General features: G+C 37.5%; 1 long non-coding RNA gene across 3 annotated transcripts in view; it reads right to left on the reverse strand.

The window, feature by feature from the left end:
• The window catches only part of LOC144318317 (uncharacterized), a 28,946-nt gene extending 15,543 nt beyond the window's left edge, over positions 1-13,403 (reverse strand). Inside the window, exons 1-4 of one of the 3 annotated variants that reach the window (XR_013384166.1) lie at positions 13,234-13,403; positions 12,286-12,320; positions 11,555-11,694; positions 7,086-7,223 (exon numbers count right to left, since the gene is read on the reverse strand). This is a non-coding gene — a long non-coding RNA (uncharacterized LOC144318317). Of the gene's footprint in view, positions 1-7,085; positions 7,224-11,554; positions 11,695-11,824; positions 11,901-12,285; positions 12,321-13,233 lie in introns of those variants that run through there. The other 2 variants (XR_013384167.1, XR_013384168.1) reach the window with 2 other exon arrangements.
• Positions 13,404-13,662: the final 259 nt, after the last annotated feature.

Raw genomic sequence — 13,662 nt, forward strand, 5'->3', positions numbered from 1 at the left:
ATCTGAAATAGTTACTTAAATCAAATTAAATCAATTAAGCAATTGAATATTTATGTTTTAGGGATAAAACTTGATGAAGTTTTTAAATTAATAAGCTATTTATGTTTTTATCTTTTTATTTTCTTAAAATATTGTATTTATTTATTTGATAGAGAAAGTGCATAAGCAGGGGGAAGGGTAGAGGGAGAGGGAGAGTCCTGAGCAGGGGGCCTGATGTGGGGCTCAATCCCAGGACCCCAGGATCATGACCTAAGCCGAGGGCAGACACTTAACCAACTGAGCCACTCAAGCACCCCTCTATTTCTGTTTTTAGAATAGTTTTAGGTTCACAGCAAGGTTGAGTGGAAGGAACAGAGAGCTCCACATACTTCTCCTGTCCTCATACCCACAATCTCCCCCACTATTTATATCCTGCCCCATATGGTACATTTATTACAGTCGTCCAAGCTATGCTGACACATTATCAGCCAAGGTCTATGGTTTGCATTATAACAGGGCAAACATTTTCCTAAACAGGTATATTTAACATAGGTATATTCACATACACATCTTTATTCACACGATATCCAAAAAATTTTAAAATTGTCCTCTCATTATAAAATTGTAACAAAGACTGGACAGTGTTTTGATTACTCTGGATGTAGTTCAGTGTAGATGTAGTTCAGTGTAAACACAACTTTGGAAGTCATCCAGAGGTTGTGACAGTATCTTCTAAATAGTTAGATATTCTTTCATTAAAGGTACCATGTACTCTTAGAGGGATCTTGTGAGGAGTATAGGACCAGTGCAAGACAGGGACCTGAGAGGGTATCTTTCCGTATTGAAGATTGAAATGGTCTTGCCTCTCTTTGACCTTATCTTTTGCAATGGAGTGGTGGTGGGAAGGAGGATCTGGAAACTGTGCCTTATATGTGATGAGACATCTTGAAACAACTATTGTTTGCTTGTGTTCTGATTCCCTGTTCATATTACTTAAAGCTATGGTAATCAGTATTGGGTAATATTGTGTGTCAGAAATCTTTTAGTTAATTCCTAATCTAGGACTAATTGATACTGACCCTGTGGTCATTGTAGCAGGTCCTTGAATCATGCTGTCCCCTGCACCATGCATGTTGAAATTTTAATGTCCAGTAGGACAGTATTAGGAAATAGGAGGTGATGAGGCCATTAGTGTGGAGCCATCATGAATGGGATTAGTGTCCTTAACAAGAGATCTCGGAGCTCTCTCTATGAGACAACACGTCAGGTAAGTTGCCATCTACAAACCAGAAAGCAGATCCTCACAACACATCAGACATATTGGTGCTTTGATCCTGGACTTCCCAGCCTCCAGAACTGGGAAAAATAAATATTTATTGTTAAAGCCACCAGCCTGTGGTATTTTTGTTACAGCAGTCCCCCCAAACTAGGACTTTCTGCCTACATAAACAACCAGTATTTCTAGATCAAATTTCTATTTTAAAACCTTGAACTGCAACCTTCAGCCAAGCTTATATAACTTCTTCCATGCTCAATGGATGTTTTATAAATGTAGTAACACAATGTACATTAGTGGTGAGGCAAGTAGGTTTGGAATCCCATACATCTGGGCTTTAATCAGAGCTCCTCTATTAACTGTGCTACCTGGAGAAAATTGCTGAAAACACTCTGGTTCTCAATTTAGCCATAGAATGATTTCTACTTGATAGATTATAATGTAAATAAGTTATTTATAGGCTAAATGAAAGCATGGATACCACCTTGCATAGTTAATATTAAAAAGTAGATATTCCATAAAAGTTATTTTCCCTTTATTCCATCTTTTAGGTTATTAGTTTATTTTTTAATAATTGTGCTTATAGTGCAATGAAAGAGCCGTGTGGGCAGTGCATTTATGATGATTTTATAGCATATCTATAAAATATAAATAATGATAATATAAAATGCCTTAATATGACATCATAAGGGGATATCTTGCTATCTTAATATTACTACTACAATTACCTCAGTCATTCCACAGGGCCTCTATTTTACGACAGATTTCAGACAGCTCATGTTTCAAGAATGAATGGGGTGATTTTCCTGCCTTTCATGCAATTTTGACAATTGAAATACAGCACTATAATTTTTCAAACTATACATATCTACTCTTGATGGTATTTTCAAAAATTTCTGAGTTGCCTTTCTATATATTCAGAACACGATTTGATTTCTGATATGAGATGTAAATTCTTCCACTTTGGCCCCCAGGATACTGAAAATTGACAGGTATGAGAAGCTGTGTTCCCAGAGACTTGGTGAGTTTAAATGAAAGAACGAAGTTATTTTTTTGGCCAGTTGCCACTTTACTCCATCACTATAACTGAATTAATCCCCAAAAAGGATCATAGTTTTGATTTTGAGTGGAAAAAATTTTAAAAGCAGTAACTTTGTACATAGCACTTCTTTACATTTCATGTGTTCCTTTAAAAAATTTTTCTCATGGAAATTTTAAACATAAAAAATAGAAAGAAAAGTATGATGAATCCCCAAGTACTATCACCAAACTTCAAGAATTTCATTTTACTATCTCATTTTATCTCTCTCCTCTACTTTTTTCTTTCTTCCTGGAGTATTTTAAACAAATCCTAGTAAAGGACTTAAAAAAAAAAAAAAAAAAAAAAACCAATGGCGGTGCCATTATCATGAACCAACACAATTAAAAATTATTTATGTCCTCCAATATCCAATCTGTATTTATATTTTTCATATTTTCCCCAAATAATCTGTTTGAATTTTTTGTTCAAAGAGATATCAAGGGATGCCTGGGTGCCTCAACAATTTAGCACCTGCCTTTGGCCTGGGGCCTGATTCTGGAGTCCTGGGGTCGAGTCCTACACCAGGCTCCCTGCATGGAGCCTGCTTCTCCCTCTGCCTGTGTCTCTGTCTCTGTCTCTCTCTCTCTCTCTCTCTCTCTGTCTCTCATGAATAAATAAATAAAATCTTTCAAAAAAAACAAAACAATACAAAAAAAAACAAAAAACAAAAAACCTCCCCCCAAACCAAAGAGATATCAAAACAGGTTTTACAGGTTGTATTTGGTGTCTACCTCATAGGCTTCATAGACTATAACCTCTTTTCCTTTCAGTTTTTTCATTTTAAAATTACATTACATTAAATTGAATGAATTTTTTTTTCTGTCTTCAAATTGTCTCTCTGTATAGAAAGTAAGTAAAAATCTTCTAAGGATTATTTTTTCCACAAGAAGTATGTAATCACTGGGAACACAAAATATTAGGATTTTTTGTAAGCTAAAGCTATTTATTTATTTATTTATTTATTTATTTATTTATTTATTTATTATTTATTTATAAAAGATGTATTTATTTATTCCTGACAGAGAGAGAGGGAGAGAGAGCGAGAGAGAGAGGCAGAGACATAGGCAGAGAGAGAAGTAGCTTCTTGCAGGAGCCCGATGTGGGACTCGATCCCTGGGACCCAGGATCACGACCTGAGCCAAGGCAGACACCCCAAACCCTGAGTCACACAGGTGTCCCCCGTTCATTTATTTAAAAGGCAGTTTTGGGTGCCATGTGCCAGGTAGTGTGCAATGTAACTAGGAAAGAATGTTGAACAAAACAGATACAATTACTGCTCTTCTGAAGTTAAGTGTTTTGCGGGAAATAAAGACATGAAATCAGAAGTTAATATGCAGTGTGTAATAGAAGTTCAGGGCACCGGGGGAACAAATGAAGGAGAACCTGACCCAGTCTAGGAGGCAGGGGCATGGGATGGGGAGTGGGTTGGGGCTGAAGGTGTCCCCCTCTAAATTCATATGTTGAAACCCTAATCTCCAATGGGACTATAACTGGAGATAGAGCTTTTAAGGATGTAAGATGAAGTAAGGTCTAAGGCTGGGGCCCTAATCTATAGGACAGATTTTCCTACAAGAAGAGGAAGAGATACCAGAGCTAGCTCTCCCTCTGGGAGTGTGTGCAGAGAAAAGGTCATGTGAGGACACAGCAAGAAGATACCGTCTACATACTGAGGGGAGATTGCTCCCTAAAAGCAAACTCTGCTGGCACCTTGTTCTTGGAACTCCACATTCCAGAACTGTGAGAAAACAAAATTTCTGTTGTCTAAGCCACCCAGTGTGTGATGTTTTAGTATACCAACCCGGATAGACTAATACAAGGAATTAACGGTTAGAAAGCAGCAAACGAAGTCTTTTCTTACCTTCAACCCCGAAGTGAGTTGAATTCCTTAATTCATTCATCAACAATACTGATTATGAATCTACTATACCAAGGGTTAGGCTAGGGTGTGTGTTGGTGGAACATACAAACATCCTGCCCTCGTGAGATGTATTATCTGATGGGCCATGTAGACCTTAAGCCCATGGTATCAGCTATAAATTCATCATTATAGAATACACTGAATCCAGTGAAGGGGAAGGGGAGAGTCCTAGGACAGAAATAATGGGTAGCTGTGTGGATGGGAAAGGGTGGGCGCATGGGGGGTGGTGATGAGGAGTATTCGCAGGGCTGAGGGGACATCTTAAAGAAGAAGGGGCATTTAAAATAGAGCTTGAAGGGGCAGCTGGGTGGCTCAGTTGGTTAAGTGTCTGCCTTCGGCTCGGATCACGATCCCAGGGTCCTGGGATGGAGACCCACATCGGGCTCTCTGCTCAGTGTGGGGAGTCTGCTTCTCCCTCTCCCTCTGTGCTCTCTCTCAAATAAATAAATAAAATCTTAAAAAAAAATAGAGTCTGAAAAAAGAGTGGGAATTCAGGGAAGTTTCAGAGAAAGAGTATTTCAAGTCTGAGGACAGAATAAACCTTGATACATTTGAGAAACAGAGACAGAAAGTGTGTGTGGAGCATGTGACAACAAGAGAGCAAAGAGCTGGGAGATGAGTCTGGAAGGAGGTGGGGAGCCAGACCCTGCAAGGCCTAGGCAGTCATGCTTCCAATGTGATGCACAATACACTGGGAGACAGTGAAGGGTAGAAAGCAGGAACCTGCCTGTCTAATGGAGGAATTCAGAAAACCATTCAGGCTGCTACATGGAGAATCATGTCCAAACACGCAAAAGCAAGCACAGGATTATAGGAATGAAAGCGGAGGGCAGGGTAAATGACCAGAGCAGCTCAGCTCTTGGCGGAAGCTGAGGATAAAAGATGCCTGTCTTGTTCACCATTGTCGTTGGACCAGCTGCAACTTCGGCCCCCAAGCACCTAAAACATGGCTAGAGACAAACCACCCCATCCTGACTGGTCCAACTTTATATTTATGGCTATAACCTCAAGTCAGCCTTTAGCTTCCTGCAAACTCAACTGCATTTCTCTGGGCATCAGTTTTTCACTCTCCTGGATCAGGGATCTGCAAACTATCTCCTGTGAGCAAAGCCCAGCTCTGTGTGATTTTGAAAATAAGATTTTCCTGAAACACAGCCATGCGTATTTGGTTATGTATTGTCCGTGGCTGTCTTTACACTACAACACAGACGTTGAGTTGAGTAGCTGTACGGAGACTGAATCATCCACAGAACCCACAGTACTTAATATCTGATTCTTTGTTAACAAAACTTTGCTGATCTCTGTTTTAGGGGGCTATGACATACATTCATCTCTGTCTCCAAAGTTTAACCCTCTTTCCCCTCAGTTGAAAACCTTCCTTTCTGTTTCAAAATGAGGATACAGAAATGCATAGGAAAAATGTCACATTCTTCCAACACCAAATATGTATCTTCTTTCAGCCACCATCCAGTTTCCCCGTTCTCTGTTTTCCTTCCATCTTGTTGACCCTGATGAGTATCTGAAGGAGTTATCTACATTTACTATCTGTGCTTCTACTTCTTCCATTCTGTAACTAGGTGTTTTAATAAGAATGTTCTTGTTAAGGACAGTCAAACCCGTTTCTCACCCAATTTATTGGTCAATTCTAACTTGCCTTGTAAAAAGCACTTGTAAGAATTAGTCATTTCCTCTCTCTTGAAGACCTTTCTTACTGTCTTGAAACCTGTTGATTATTCTCTTACTTCACTGACTTCTGATCTTCTTTGTCCTTTTCCAGAATTTATTTCTCTTCCCATCTTATTTTTTTTAAGATTTTATTTATTTACGAGAGAGAGAGAGAGAGAGAGAGAGAGAGAGAACAAGAGTGAGGAGAGGGAATGATTCAGGGGGAGGGGCAGAGGGAGAGGGAGAGGAAGAAGCCAACTCTCCACTGAGCAGGGAGCCAGACAAGAGGCTTGATTCCAGGACCCTGGGATCATGACCTGAGCTGAAGGAAGATGCTTAACCGACTGAGCCACCCCGGGCGCCCCCTTCCTATCTTCTAGACATCATTGCCCCAAGACTTAGTGCTCTCTCCTCCCCCTCTATATACACACAATATTAGTGCTCTTACCCACTCTCTTACAGGAAGTGCCATCTCTATATTGATGATTCTTACATTAATACACATCTTTGAATTCCAGATTTATATTTCTCTGCCAGACTGCCTGGTTGATATTATAAATTAAATTTTTCCAAATACAGACTTTTAATTTCCTCGTAAAATCTACTGTTCCTTATTTTGGTGAAAGGCACTTCCCTCCAGTCTTCTGTTTGCTTGGACTAAAAGCTCTAATTTTTTGGGCAGGGGGGTTCTCTCTTTCCCTTGTTTACTAAACTCAATTCATTAGCATATCCTAACAGATTTGTTTGAAATGTATGTACAATTCAACCTACTTCTTGATACCTCTAGTTCTATCACTTTATGTAGGCCAACGTTATCTTACCTGGATTGTTAAAATACCCTCTGAGATGATCTCTCTGCTACTAACCTTGGTTATTTTATTCACACAGCAACCAAAGTGATACTATTTAAATACTCAAAACTCTCCAGAGACTCCATGGGCGCCCACCCATATTAACACCAAATCCTTCCCTTGTTCAATGTAGTCACAACAGGAAACAAATGGCATATTCAAATTCACAATTTTTGGAAATAATCAAGGGTCTGTTTACAAAGCCATTACCAGAACTCGGAGACAGAGGGTGACCCGTCAGGAGCCATGGCTTCAGGGGCAAAGCCAGACCAAGGCAGTGAAACACAGAGAGAGCTGGAGGATTAAAAACCTTACCTTTATTTCTTTTCTCCTCTAATTTCCTCTTCATACCTTTTATTGGCTAAATCCTACCAGAAGCCAAAGGGCAAGGCAGCCCATTGATGTGGTCCATAAAAGGGCACAGATAAGGGTGTAGAAGATTGGGGAATATATCTGAGGAACAAATAGAAAGTATCCAATTTATGAGGCCTTATAAAGCTGTCCTGGAGTTGCCCTACTCCTTTCTACCTATTTTTCTACTTATTCTACCTAACAATATTTTCCTTGTGAACACTGGCCTGCATCCTGCATCCTTTTTTCCCCACTAAAAAAGTATACTTCTTTTTTGAACCTTCTGCTTCTGTTCCCTCCTCTGCTTGGCACTTTTTTCCACTTCCTGTTTTAAGGTCATTCCATCAGAGAAAATTTCCCTGACTAGTCTGTATAAAAATACAACCCATTCATAACACTATTGCCCCACCCAGATTTTTTTAGTAGTATTTTTACCTCCCAACATGTTATATACTTATTTGGTTTTTGCTCTCCCCTACTCCCAACCACTGAAATGCAAACATTTTGAAGAAAGGACTAAGTCTAATTTATTCATTGCTGAATCCCTAGAATCAGAGAAGTACTTGATATGTAGTAGGTATACAGTTGATTCAGGGTAGTTATGTTCCGTAAAGTTATTGTGAACATGAATTAGTGAATACTGAGTCATTGTTAACTGAGGAGTTACAGGGTTATGTCTTTGACAGCCTCTGATCCCAACATTTTTTGTCAACGTTTTGATCAATACATAATTTTGTTTTATCAGGCTCCTTGCTCAGCAGGGAGACTACTTCTCTCTCTCCCTCTACCCCTCCCCCTGCTTATGCTCTTTCTGTCAAATACATAAATAAAATCTTTAAAAAAAGACATGTTTAATATATGGTATTTATTTATACTAAAACACTAGATGAGAAGTGTTTAAAAATTTTTCTGACTCTGGGTAGCCATAAATTTCTTTGCCTTTCAGTCCCACAAAGATGCTCTTTTTCACACTTAAAAAAAAATAAGTCATCATCTCATGAATTCACAAGTGTAGCTGCTTTTTCACATCTTTCAGATAGTAACTAAAAAAAACCAAATTATTTGTAATACCCAAATGTTTATCATTAGTAGAAGAGATAAATGAATCCTGTTATATTTACATAATTGAATACAGCATTGATAAAAATTGAATTAATACTACATGCTACAATTGGGTTGTTTCTCACGGTCAAAATGAAAAAAGTCAGACACGACAGGCTACCTATTGTGAAATATCATTCAGATAGACTTTGAGAACAGTGACAAGTATACCATGATAGGAATTTGGGTAGGTAATCAACAGGGAGTTGGGGGATGTGAGATTTCCCAAACACATTTCTGTCCCACCCATTTTATAGTTTTATGCAACAGCAAGAAGGAGCTTTGAATAACGCGACATGGTGATATGTGTGTCTTGGTCTGGGTGGTGGCTAGGAAGTTGTATTCAACTAATAAACGTTTATTGATCTGTACACTTAATGTTTGCATACTTTATGTAGTGTGAATATTATGCTTCAATGAAAAAGTTAAAATAAAATATAGAGAAAGGAAAAAGTGACTCAAAAATCTTATACACAGGGGCACCTGGGTGGCTCAGTGGTTGAGCGCCGGCCTTTGGCTCAGGGTGTGATCCTGGGGTCCTGGGATCAAGTCCCACATTGGGCTCCCAGCAGGGAGCCTACTTCTCCCTCTGCCTCTCTCTCTGTGTCTCTCATGAATAAATAAGATCTTAAAAAAAATCTTATATACATTCAAGTTGACATTTAAGTGCATGAGAAATAATAAGCATCTTGAAATATATACATCTATCTCTGTTTCTATTTCTATCTCTGCCTCTATTTCTTATCTCTACCCCCCATTTCTCTTTAATGGCTAAATCTATTTTCAGAGATATTTCACAGGTTTAAATACCTAACTTGACTAAAAATAAATTATCAACTCAAGACAAAGAAAGCTGAAATTAGTCCAGAGAGAGCAAAGGAAATCACAAAAGGAAAAAAACAAAAATTAATAAATTAGAAAACAGAAAAAAGAGGAGAGTGCTAAATGTATTCCAGAAATAGTCCTTTGAAAAAGTAAAATAAATTGTGACTGCCTGAAAGACTCCACAAAAAAATGCTACAATTGATACAGGAATTCAGTAATGTTATAGGATATAAAACCAACTCACAGAAGTCTATGGCATTTCTGTACACCAATAATGAAGCAGCAGAAAGAGAAATCAAGGAATTGATCCCACTTACAATTGCACCAAAAACCATAAGATACCTAGGAATAAACCTGACCCAAAGGTAAAAGATCTTTACTATGAAAACTATAAAACACAGATGAAAAAAATTAAAGATAGAAATTGAATTGAATAGAATTGAGACAATTGAAAATAGAAATTCCATGCTCATGGATTAGAACAAACATTGTTAAAATGTATATACTACCCAGAACAATCTATACATTCAGTGCAATCCCTATCAAAATAACACCAACATTTTTCACAGAGCTGGAACAAACAATCCTAAAATTTATATGGAACCACAAAAGATTCTGAACAGCTAAAGCAGCTTTGCTGGAGACATCACAATTCTGGACTTCAAGCTGTATTATAAAGCTGTAGTGATCAAGACAGTGTGGTACTGGCACGGAAACAGACACATAGATCAATGGAACCGAATAGAGAACCTAGAAATAAACCCGCAACGCTATGGTCAACCAATCTTTGACAGAGCAGGAAAGAATATCCAATGGAAAATGACAGTTTCTTCAACAAATTGTGTTAGGAAAATTCGACAGCCACATGAGGAAGAATGAAACGGCCATTTCCTCACACCATTCACAAAAATAGACTCAAAATGGATGAAAGACCTAAGTATGAGACAGGAATCAATCAAAATCCCAAAGGAGAACATAGGCAGCAATCTCTTTGACATCATCTATAGCAACTTCTACATCTCCAGAGGCAAAGGAGACAAAAGCAAAAATGAACTATTAGGACTCCATCAAGATAAAGAACTTCTGCACAGCAAAGGAAACAATGAACAAAAAAACCAAAAGGCTACCTTTGGAATGGGAGAAGATATTTGCAAATGGCATATCTGATAAAGAGCTAGTGCCTAAAATGTATAAGGAACTTATCAAACTCAACACGCCAAAACCAAAAAAATCCAGTTAAAAAAGGTGCAGAAGCCATGAACAGATATTTCTCCAAAGACATCCAGATGGCTAACAGACACATGAAACAATGCTCACCATCACTCACCATCAGGGAAGCAGAAATCAAAACTACAATGAGATATCACCTCTGACGCCTGTCAAAATGGCTAAAATTAAAATTAACTCAGGAAACAACAGGTGTTGGTGAGGATACGGAAGAAGGAGAACCTTATTACACTGTTGGTGGGAATGCAAACTGGTGCAGCTGCTTTGGAAAACAGTATGGAGGTTCCTCAAAAAGTTAAAAATAGAGCTACCCCGCCACCCAGCAGTTGCACTACTATGTATTTATCCAAAGGATGCAAAAATACTTATTCAAGGGATACATGCACTCTGATGTTTATAGCAGCATTATCACCAGTAGTCAAATTATGAAAAAGGCCCAAATGTCCATTTTAAGTGGCCTTTGAGGTTCTAACTGAGCAGTTTGACTATGAACTCATTGAACGATTTCAGTACATCTTATAGTGATGATGTAAGAGAAGTAAAAGCGATCCAATGAAGGAGATTTTTTTTATTTTATTTTATTTTTTATTTTTTTTTAATTCATGAAAGACACAGAGAGAGAGAGGCAGAGACACAGGCAGAGGGAGAAGCAGGTTCCATGCAGGGAGCCTGATGTGGGACTCGATCCCGGGTCTCCAGGATCACGCCCTGGGCCAAAGGCAGACTCTCAATCACTGAGCCACCCAGGTGTCCCTGAAGGAGAATATTAACCCGAGAGGTACTTTTCAAAGAACCACACTTGGTCTGACCCATTTCATGAGGAGGACTTATGGCTGATATAGAAATATTGAACCTTTAAACTCTGAACACTTAACCTTCAAATATCTTTTGAAGGATCTATCCTGGTAGAGATATATCTGTATATAGATATAGGTACAGACAGAGATACAAAACATATTCTTTTCATAAAGCATTATTAATCTGTGATCCTCCATATTTACCCAAGTCAACTAATGCTTTTATGATGAAGAAATTGAGGGGGTTACTTTTATACACTTGTCCACAGATTTTAGAGTGAAGATATTTTCTTATGTAAGATGGGAAACATTAATATCACCGCGTAATTAGAATATAATTCTCCATTCAACATAAATGTAGTATGAATTCTTGAAATGCAAAACCAGGAAATGGTACTAATTATGTTAAATATCAAGTAGCAGTGAAGTGTTTGCTTTTGTATCTGTTTGTTTTCTGCATATGAAATGAGTTGATTAACTAACCTGAGGTTATATGGTTTTCATACAGTTGAATAGATCTTGAGATGAACTGCTGTGCATTTAAAATTATGCTCTTTTATCTCCCTTGAGTGCAGAGCTGAAGAGATCCCTCCAGTCCAAGCCTGGCTTGAGCTGAGAATTATCTGGCAAAAGTATGAAATGGAATTTAGGTAGGCTACTACGTAAAACAACAACAACAACCCCCCCTCCCCTCCACAAAAACCGGTCTTAGTTACATTCTGCATGAGTAAGAAAACGTATGATGAAACTCACTTATTTCTCCAAAACTTGAAAAAGTTGTAGAAAGAAGGTAATTTCAGCTTTCAAATTGGATATATTTTCTTAACCTAATGAGACTGGGTTTTAGATCAAGGTCAGTGATTTCTACTTTACTTTTCACTCACATCCCAGTTTTTCCAAGCATGATTGTGGCCGTCCATCAGAAATATCCTTTCTTATTTAGAACTATAAATCGTCCCTTTCTGAAGTTAAGTTCTAAAAAATAAAATACGACTCCAGAATTATAAGCATGTTCAATTCTACTTAATGAAATATGAAGAATAGGTCTAAATAATGGATGTGCTTTTGTTTCCCTGAAGAACACGTGCAAATGTGAAAGCCATACTTACATTAAAATGCCTAAATACTCTATATTGTAGATTCAATTATGAAAACACTATGTATCACATATGCTAATATAATGAGATCCAATAATTAATGAGGTAAAATAGTACCTCCTCTAATGCAGTTTTTGTTTCCACAAACACCCCTGAAAAGTAGAAAATATTGCAGTTAGGTAAGATTTAAAAGAATGACCTTCCACTACGTGGCAATATCAGGTTTTTTTTTTGTAATATATCTATTTTGTCAATTCTGTCTTCCTTTAATTGATACTCTCCATTTTCAGGAGCAAATCAAACTAGCTTCTTATTTCATGATTATTAATACTATGAAGAATTTCCTAAAGATCTATTAGTTTTTCATGCTAAGGTTCTGAAGCTTTTATGTTTATGAATGTTCCCCAAACCAATAGTCTGTCTAATGTATTATCCATCATGTACTTCTCAAGAAACTGATGATAACAAATTAAAATTTACTTACAAACCCTAGAGAAGAAAAAAAAGAAAAAAAACAGACTACCTTATTTTAATGTGAAGTTCACTGTAAATACTCTAAATTCACCTTAAAAAGGAATATTTAGCCAAAACCATTTTGGAACTTAACTGGAATAAATTTTTAGAGTCAATATAGATATTTTTAGAGTCAATATAGATCTACAATTGCAGGGAAAGCAGATGTTGCTTGGCTTTAGCCAAATTACTTCCATTATTATCTGAATAGTAAATATATCTATAATATTTGTATTTTTGAACAAATTTCCAGTCTCAGTGATCTGATTCTGCAATTATTAGTATATCTTAGAGACTAAAAAAACAAGAAAATTATACTTTTATTCCAATAGTGGTTTTACATAAATTAAGGTTGTATAATAACCTAGCAAAAAATTATGGAAATCGAGGGGCCATTGAAATCGTAACAAAATTTGTTTAGATGATTTCTAGCCCACTGACTAATTTGATTCTTCCAGAAATCCTGGGGGGGGGGGGGTAATAAGTAATAAAACAAACACAGCAGCACATATCAACACTTGCTTTCTTCCAGGCTCTATGCCAAGAGTTCACCTGCTTTTTCTCATCAATTCTTTCAACAACGTGGTGATTATTATCCCCAACTCACAGATGTTGAGACTGAGGCACATAGAAGTTAACAAATATGATTAAGTTTGCAGGCAAAGCAATAAAAATGAAAGGCACGATTACTGTGTCCACTTGAAAGATGAAGTGTTACTTGGGCAAATTCTCTCAGCAAGGAGGCATCAGATCATAATGGCAGGCATTAGGTCACAATTAGGACACAGTGCAGAGATTTCCAACTCCAACTCCTATACAATTTTGATTATACCACACCAATCTGGTCTTGAAATAAATGTATTCCCTCCCGGGAAATCAGGATCTCTAAAATGGCAAAAGAGTAAACACAAATTCTATAAATGGAACACCTGAAGTGACCCCACTGGGAGCTTTCAAATAGCCCCTGCAATAAGGGGGTGT

Source organism: Canis aureus, chromosome 8 (assembly GCF_053574225.1).
Source record: "Canis aureus isolate CA01 chromosome 8, VMU_Caureus_v.1.0, whole genome shotgun sequence".
In the NCBI taxonomy this organism is placed as follows: Eukaryota; Metazoa; Chordata; class Mammalia; order Carnivora; family Canidae; genus Canis; species Canis aureus.